Source organism: Eumetopias jubatus, unplaced genomic scaffold, assembly GCF_037043125.1.
Source record: "Eumetopias jubatus isolate StellerSeaLion01/CBP00866 unplaced genomic scaffold, mEumJub1_p1.0 scaffold_17, whole genome shotgun sequence".
NCBI lineage: Eukaryota > Metazoa > Chordata > Mammalia > Carnivora > Otariidae > Eumetopias > Eumetopias jubatus.
This window is the reverse complement of record NW_028274823.1, coordinates 10,815,461-10,824,447: the sequence shown is the minus strand read 5'-3', so window position 1 is coordinate 10,824,447 and position 8,987 is coordinate 10,815,461. Positions and strand designations below refer to the sequence as shown.

The 8,987-nt window shown below is 42.6% G+C and overlaps 1 pseudogene; it reads right to left on the bottom strand.

The window, feature by feature from the left end:
* Window positions 1-8,621: 8,621 nt before the first annotated feature.
* On the bottom strand, window positions 8,622-8,701 carry LOC114223109 (U4 spliceosomal RNA; annotated as a pseudogene).
* Window positions 8,702-8,987: the final 286 nt, after the last annotated feature.

Here is an 8,987-nt window from a genome sequence, read left to right as displayed (position 1 = left end):
GGAGCAACCAGAAACGAAGGAATTAATAATATGTTGTGCATCCTTCTATTCTGGAAGATAAGGAATCCTTTAAGGAAAATAGAGTCTGTTGGTGGTAGGCATCAGCACTTGAGAATGTTGACTCAGCCTGCTAATTTTAAGACCATAATCCACTTCTGGGAAGACAAATGGGTCTTCTCTTCCTCATCATCACTATTGTCCTTAAAAAGCAGCTGAACAGCAAGCTGGTGATCTCTTGGTTTTGTGAGACAGCGCAGAAACAGAATGTTAGGTGTGCAGGGGACAGGCATCCTGCCTTTCATTGTCAGGTGCACTGGTCTGTGGGCCATATTTATTGACGATGTAGATTTTACTGACTTTCCTACTTGAAATTGGTGCTGCCTTTCCGTGTCTCCACTAGAAAGCAGCACGCGTCCTTCCTCTCCTCTCCCTCCACAGGGTATAATCTCTCACTTCTTCAAGTCTCTGTGCACTTGTCACCTCCTTTTAGGGGTCTCCCTTGACCAGTTCTACCTCCTTTCTCCCAACAGAATGAACCACACCCCCGCGCCCCGGGACTCTTACTGTACTTTTTATTATCAGGAGCTGAGGCACTCTCTCTCAGAGCCTTGGTTTCTTCCAGTGGCATGGAGACCATGCCTTACAAAGGCGATACAAGAAAAATACATCGCATGGAAGCCGACAAGCACAGTAATAAGTGCATACTGGGTATTAAATAAAGGGGGTTTCTTCTTCCCTTCTATCTGTATAACCATTCCCAAGCAAATGTTCGACTGTGTTCTTTTACCTGCAACCCACTCTTAGCTTCTTGGGTGCAAAGAGCATGTCTTTTATTCATTTTTGTATGTCCAGAATCTAGCAGAATGCCTGGAGCAAAGTAGGTAAATAATGTGTGATGAATTAAAGCATGATAATGAGTTCGTGAATTTATTTGATAAATATTTACTTAGCACCTACCACGTGCCAGGCAGCTTCCGAGATACACAAGACAGAGACACTGTGTACTTAAAGATGAAGGGAAGAGTGGGGTTGTGGGTCAGGACAATCGGCCAGCAAGCATATGATGATACTTTCACTGGGGGAGGGCATTAGAATATACGGTCTTCAGAGATGGAGGGATGGAAGGAAGGATGGAGGCATGGGTGGCAAATAGAAATGTTTAAATCAAGTTTCAAAAAAAAAAAAGGGACCTGCCAGTAATCCCATTCGGGCCCAAGTAAACTAAACCATCAACTTAGTTCTTCACTTGCCCCTCATTGGCATTACTGACACTACTTACAATACCACCACTCTTAAAGGCTCTTGGTTCATGCAAAAGCCTTTCTGGAAATAAAAGACAGTGGTCTGGTCTTAATAACTGCCTGCTTTGCTGGTCTTCCTGCTGCCACCACTGCTGTCCACCTTCCCCCCCCCCCCCCCCGCCCAGGCTCGGTATGGCCTCCCACGCATCTTCTGGGTGCTCCTTCCTCCTCCCTATACTCAAGAAATCTCCTCCCCTCTACCCCAGGACCCTCTCTAGGATCCAGTGTGTATCTTCTCCACCCCCTCCCCCCAAAATAAAGTGTTTGAGATGAAATTCCCTAGGTGTCCACGTAGTTCTGCCCTTGGCTTTAAATCCTCAGATGCTGGAGGGGAGTGTGCTGCCAGAGGATAGTTTACCGCTTTCAACTCTCCACAGAATCACAGCCCCAAATAAAATGAGAAGTGCTTTGTTTTATTTTTAAATTAAAAAAGTGCCTTTTAAGTCCAAAATTGCTAAGTGCTCTTAGAACATGTCCTATTTCTCCCTCCATGTAAGGGCTTTTGTTAGAGGGGAAGGAGAGACAAGTATAGCAAAGTGGCTTGACCAAGGGAACAGTTCGTGTCCTCAGCCGACCCCACAAGAGAAGACCCGGAACACCCAGCCAGATGGACCCCTTCCAGTGTCCATCTTCCATTTCTGCCTTGTGACCCTCTGTCATCCAGCTCCTCCTGCCTTCTTGTTCTCCCGTGCCAGTGTACCCCTGCCCGTCTGCTCTCACACCCCACTCTCCTCTTTCAGGAACCATGCTTCAGCCAAATGAGAGCAGCCATCATGCCTCGAACCGACCATAATCCCTCTGCGCACTCACCCCGCTACTTGCATACTTTGCTTCTTCTCCCCACGAAATGCCCTCTGTCATCTTCGCTGTTGAAGGGCTATCTGCCTTTCAAGGGCAACTCCATGGTCATTTTCTCTATGAAATCTCAAATCTGCCAGCAAGTCAGCATATTTTCCTTCTGTATAGAATTTGTTACACTAATTATAGGGCATATTTCTATCAGCTTTGTATCAATATTACTAATCTACATGCCTTAAAATCGCAGTAAGAACTCTGGTGTCAAAAACTCTCATATAGTCTTTGTATCAGTGGGGCTTAGCATTATGCAAGGCAGATAGATACTACAGAGCAAGCGCTCATTGGATGGATGGATGGATGGATGGATGGATGGATGGATGGATGGACAGACGGACGGACGGACAGACAGCTGGCTCAGTCCTTGTTTGGGAGCGCTTATCTTTGACACAGGTTTTGCTCCATCACTAGTCTAATAACTATAAAGATGAGGGGGTTCATTTTTCTTCATCTTTGTAAGTCTCTTGAGCTAGGTTTTTCTATTAAAACACCTTTCAAAAGTCCCCTAGGCTTTGTTAATAAGACTAATGGAAATTTCACTTCTATCATTGCTACTTTCTGACTGAATTTTCTAAACATGTTCTTTCCTTCTCTTTTTCAGACAAAATACTATTTTTATCTTATATCAATAACTTTAAATATTCAGAAACACCGAATCTAAAGCATGACCAAAGCCAAAACTGTAATTAAAAAAAATCTTAAATCTCAGAGATAGTAAGAAGAGATTAATGCCATTTCCCCATAATTAGGAGACTCCAATGAGCTAGTTACTTGGCACCTTTTACAGAGATATGTGAATATATTTTGCTTCTGAAAATTGAGGCCAGGTGAGCTAATTATTAATTTACATTCAGACTTTAATTCCCAGAGACTCTCTTTGGCCAATTTTATGGTTAATAACTCATTCCCTCACAAAATGAGTAATTAAAGAACCAGGGAGTGGTTTTACTAAGATGAAATTCTACAAGCAAGTCTGTTACATGGGCTCTGGGGATCATCCTTACATTAAACGCACCCCACCACCATATTGTAAAGTTGGCACTTCCAGTGGTCTTAAAAAAAAGTTTGAGAAAACTAGATCTTGTCCTATTAGAAAGACTCTTTGAAGGAAATTAAATGCTAGGAGAAATGTGCTATATCTAAATTTACCTGGATAATTACTAGAAAAGTTGTCTCCTGGAATCAAAGCTTTGATCTAATTTCTTCTGTTTCCAAAAAGAATGTACTTTGCTTCTCCGATGGCCTGGACCAGATTTGTTAAAACAGATGAAGAGGACCCTCGAGGTCCTTAGTAAGTTGCCTTTTCTGTCTTCCTGAGCAATTATACACATCAGGTAACTTTTTCATGGAAGCAAAATTCATATAACATAAAATTTATCATCTTAACTAATTTGAAGCATACAACCCAGTGGCATTTAGTAATTCACAAGGCTGTGCAATCATCACCTCCACCTCATTCGAAGATGTTTCCATCACCCCTAAAAGAAAGTCCATACCCATGAAGCAGTCACTCCCCATTCAACCACCCCCTTTGCATATTCTGTATATTTTACACAGATGGAATCATGCAATATATGATCTTTTGTGCCTGGTTTCTTTCACTTACCATAATGTTTAGAAGTTCATACATGTTGTGGGTGTATCAGTCTTTCATGTCTTTTTTATGGCTGAATAATATTCCATTGGGTGGATAGACCATATTTTGTTTACCCATCACACCAGGTAGTTCTCCCCCATGACCTTTAATAGTGCAGAGCACTCACCCTCTTTGGCATTGGAATCCATTCCTGGTTTGGAAAATTTGGGAGAAAAGCATAAAAATGGTATCCCTGGGGCAGAAGCAACCTAATCAAACGAGGCAATGTTTATGCCCATCAAAGAACAAACAGGTTACCAGTAGGCCCTAACAATTTGATACCGTATGCCAAAAGCCTAGAACACTTTATACCACTTGACCCAATAATTACGCATCTAGGAATTTATCCTAAGGAAGTAACGAGAAGTGAAAACAAAGGTTATGTTCCAGAGTGTTCATCACATGGTTATTGACATTAGTAAAGATTTGAAAGTTACATAAATGCTTAATAAAAAGGAGAAGGGCAAGGAAATGATGGCATGTCCTTTCCATAGATACTCTGTAGCCATTAAGATAATATTCTCAGACACCGTAAAACAACACTCATGGTACACAATTAAGCAAAACCCATAACTTTTTTTTAGTACTACGAACACATTTTTTTTCTAAAAACTCTGTGTGTGGCTGTAAGTACACACACGCCTGTACAAATAAATACACTCTGCCATGCTAACTGGGGTCACCTTGGCACAGCAGGATTATGGGCTATTCTTATTCTTTATAATTTGCTGTATTTGCCCTGTTCTTATATCGCATATGTGTGACTTTTAGGATTAGAAAAAAGTTAATAGATGTATACGAAAACAACAAAGACATGGCCCCTGGGATACAGATCCCACCCTCCCCCATCCGGAGCTCTACTGGGGACCTGCAAGCTTCTCCTTCGTACAGTTTCCTCACTGTATCTACTACAGGCAATCCCCCATTCTCAAGAAGTCATTTTCCAAATAAAACACAGGCTCAGATCATTGTCATGATATAATTTCCCCCATGTATCACCCGTCACTATGGCTTCTGTACTCCTCTCTCCCAACCACAGTCCTTCCCTTCCTCCATGTCTCCCTGTGAACACTCACCTGACATTCCAGGCCCTCCCTCCTCACCCCTCCCCACCCCCGCTTCCAGATCCCCCTGCCCATATATCTCTATATCCCTTGAACTCTGATTGCCTTTTCTGTTGGAACTATCCATGTTGGATAGTTGGAACTATCCCTTAATGCTACTTTTGGGTAGAAGAACTTTGGTTTTATGTCCTTATTAGATTGTAAACTCTGTAAAGACAGGGTGGAATCTTTTCCTGGGGAGAGGGGGTGCCTTAGAAAGCCTAATCCAGGATGTGGCACATAGCAAACATTTGCTACGTACTTGTCGAAGGGACAAATAGAAAGTTCTTCACAGCCAACGTTGCGTACCTTTTAAAATCATTCTGAAAATTTGGCAGAGTAAAGTTTTCTTTGATCCCATCATAGAGTAGACAACTCAGAGACTCAATTTCTCAGTGATCTCTTCTCACCAGGTGATCTGGCCAAGCTGCCCGGGGGCCTGGCCACACTGGTGGAAGAGGTGGGGGGCTATGTGGAGCGGTGTTTCATTCATAGTTCCTCACTTACAGCCTCGCTGATAACGGCCTCAGGGAAGCCTTCTGTCCGAAAAGTTTGAGAATGAGATTTGGCTCTAGCATTTAAACGAGAAGAGCTATTTTGTTGTTGTTCTGAAATCCATGTATTTCAAAATAAAGGAACATTTGTAGAAATGTATTGACACGAGCAAGTACATCCAAACAAAACTGAAAGAGGTTCGTTGTAAATCTTCTCGGAAGACCAGCTCCTATACAAGTCCTGTTCTTCTGGGAGCTATTCCTGCACAGTCAATGGTAGATCTAGGATTACTGAGACCATCAGACAGAAGCCCCCCACCCACGCACTCTGCAAAGTGATTTATATCAGCAATAGGTTTAGAATTCCTGTTTGAGTTCATTAGAGAGGGGGATATTTTTTATCAAATTGCCTTAAGGATATTTTATTTTCCAAAGGTGAATCAGAGCCTCCCCAGGAACTAAAAGGCAGTCCCATCCTTTTCCTTGTGGAGGTAGGAAACGGGGCTCTCTCCTGAGGCAGGCACGTTGCTTTCAGCTGCCCTCCTACTATCCTGGTCCGGCCCCTCTGACTTCCCCACCGTCTCTCCACAGCTTTCTCTCAGGATCCAGCCAAGACTTTAAAAGGTCAAGATCTTCCCTACGTCATGGCCTCTGTACATGCCCTCCCCTCAGCCCTACCGAGGTCTTCCCTCTCTCTTCCCTGACCAACTGTGGCTCTAGGTCTCAGTTAAAATGTTACTTCATGGGGGACATCCCGAAGTGCCCCCCAACCCTGACCAGCTAAACAAGCCTCCCTAGCTTCGCTCCATGCGAGCATCCTGTCCTTAACTGTTCTAGCAGTTGTCACGGCTCATAATCATAATTGTGTGAGAACGCATTTGAAGTCAGACACCCCACTAGAACGGGAGGTAGGTGAAAGTGGGAGTCTTTGTTCATCCTAGGGGCTTTCTTCATCCACGTCAGGAAACGCGTGCAGTATGGAAGACTCGAGGACAGCCCCCCAAACCCGGCTCGGACACCCTGAGCTGCGCCTCCGGCCCAGCCACTGTATCCAGTGGGTAGTTTCTATTTCACTTTCCTAACCTACATTTAGAAAGAGGACAAACTTGATCCACCTTACCTGGGCATTGCATATTGACTGGGAAACTCGGAGACGTGCAGAAGGGCTCAGTTATTATTAATGTGCTTTCCAAATTTCCAAAAATACGATCACACGGATGTGAGGTCATACACATGTGTATGTTGGAGCAGAAATGCTCTCCCTGGTGTCTGTTTATTTCCTGAATTTTATGGTTCTTTTGGGAAACTCAAATAAGTAGCAAACTGAATGTGGAAAGGGCTGCTCCACTGGCATCCACTCAGGAAACGTGTGCAACTGAGCCACAGGTGGAAGCTAATCAATGCCCTCACTGTAACCACACATTCAAGATGGCCACCACCAGGAAGGCCGGACCGTCGCTGTTAGGGGGTTGGAAGCCAGTTTTAAAATGTTGTGTTTTCTACAGATGATTGCTTTTCTAGTGCCCTGTGATTCACTAGATCTCTGGTAAATAATTCCTTTACATCTGCTGCTGACAGTTCGATATTCCCTCTGATAATGTTCTCAGGTGTCAACAGACAGAACACTGAAGCTTTGATCTGGACACAGCGATTGTCATCAGTCACTAACTACACTTTGGAGATGTTCCCCTTGGAAGCCCATCAACAAACTGGAAAATTTACAGGGTGAGTGATTCAAATGTGGTCAGACCCTAAGGCCCCTGCCTAGAAAATGGGCCTAAATGCCTTCCACTGAATAATGTCAGATTCCTGACCAACAGAAAAAAAAAAAAAAAAAAAACAACCCACCCCCAACCCATTTGCCTCCCTCCTTTCCCAATCTGTACCCCCACTCCTCCAAAAAAAAAAAAAGGAAAAAGAAAAAGAAAGAAAGAAAAGATTGCAGCACTGCCAAAGTCTTTTGAGAACCATTCCAAGGAGCCTCGGACAACTCTGGCTCCCTAAAAGGATACCATTGTAAAGGCGAGCTCTCATATTTCAATGACATACATATATGTCTCATAGAAACCAAGGTTTATGTGTCTCAGGATTTCTCCTTAGTTAACCACAATTGCAGGGAAATGGCACCACATTCATAAAGTTAAATGTGGTAGCAATTACTTTGCTGGCAAAGGAGGAGGAGGGTCTTGATGGCCTAAGTCCTACGAGTCAGGATTAAATAAACGTGTCTTTTAGAGTTACACTGATAACTTGGAACACTCCATGTGTACTGACTATTTGATGCTACAACTGTGGGGAGAACCAGCCTTTCTCTAGACAAACCCATTCTGACCTGGCCAGAAGGCACGTGGGACAACCTCGAAATAAAAGCCAGTTTTTCCAAATATTAATTCATGCATATGTACATTGCCTGTGAACACAAATATATATATATATATACACACACACACACACACACACACTGACTGAGAAAACAACTCCAAAATAATCCTGAACATGTAGCTTATTAAATGTATTTAGATATCAGGAAATAACGTAAAAATTGCTTTACTGTATCATATTTACTAAAATGCTGCTATCGCATACTTCGGGGAAGGAAAGATATGGGTTGGGTAACCTGAGCATTGTTTAATGGTCACTGATTTTACTAATGGCCAGCCAGTCTCTTTTGGATTTCATTAGAACACAAGAATGTGATAAGATTCCTGTGAGCGTGATAAAGCTACAAGGCCATTTTCAAATGCAATATGGTTTATGTTTGAGGTCCCAGTTCCAGCTGGAACAGAAAACGACTCCCTTTCTATATCTTTCCCCCAATGGCTAGAATTCCCACACACAAATAATTTAGACAAAGAGCTTCACAAGTCAACAAAATATAAACAGATATATAGATCCCATCACTTTCTTCTGCCACCAAAATGTGTCAACTCCTGAACTAGCAGAGAGAGAGTACAAGGAAAGAGCAAGTCAAGAAGGAAGTATTTTTTCAGCGTGAGAAATGGTAGAAAAGTCAAAAGTTTTCTTCTAATTGGGAATGGCAGAGATACTGAGTTCAGAAATCCAATAATCCCACAAACTCACCAGTGTGTCTAACAGCTTTGGCCAACAAGCCCAATGGTAAAAAGCAATCCCTAAGAAGAATGTCCCAAAGGAAATAGAAGAGATGGCCACATGGGAAATAAAGAAGATTGTATAGGGCAGAAAAAACTTCTAGAGGGAAAAAATGTCCTAAAAAAGAAAGGTATTTTTAATTAGCAATAATCGCACCTCGGATAAACCTCATTGGCTACAATACTGCCACTGTGCAAAGCTAAGAAAGGTATTTTTAGATATGTAGGTAGGTAGGCAAGTGGATGGCTGGTGGATGGATAGTAGATAGGCAACCTAACTACCTATTTAGATAAGTAGAGCTGAAGATAAAAATGTAAGCTTGATGTGTTTTCATTTTATTTCCGATTCTAAGAGGTAGAAAAGTGTTCTTACCTGCTGCTTGACCAGCTCTGGTTGCAAAGAACTATTTTCTACAAATCCCTTTTGAAATCAAATGGCCTTGACTGACTTTAACACTTATAGGACCCAGAACAAGAATAAAATGGTG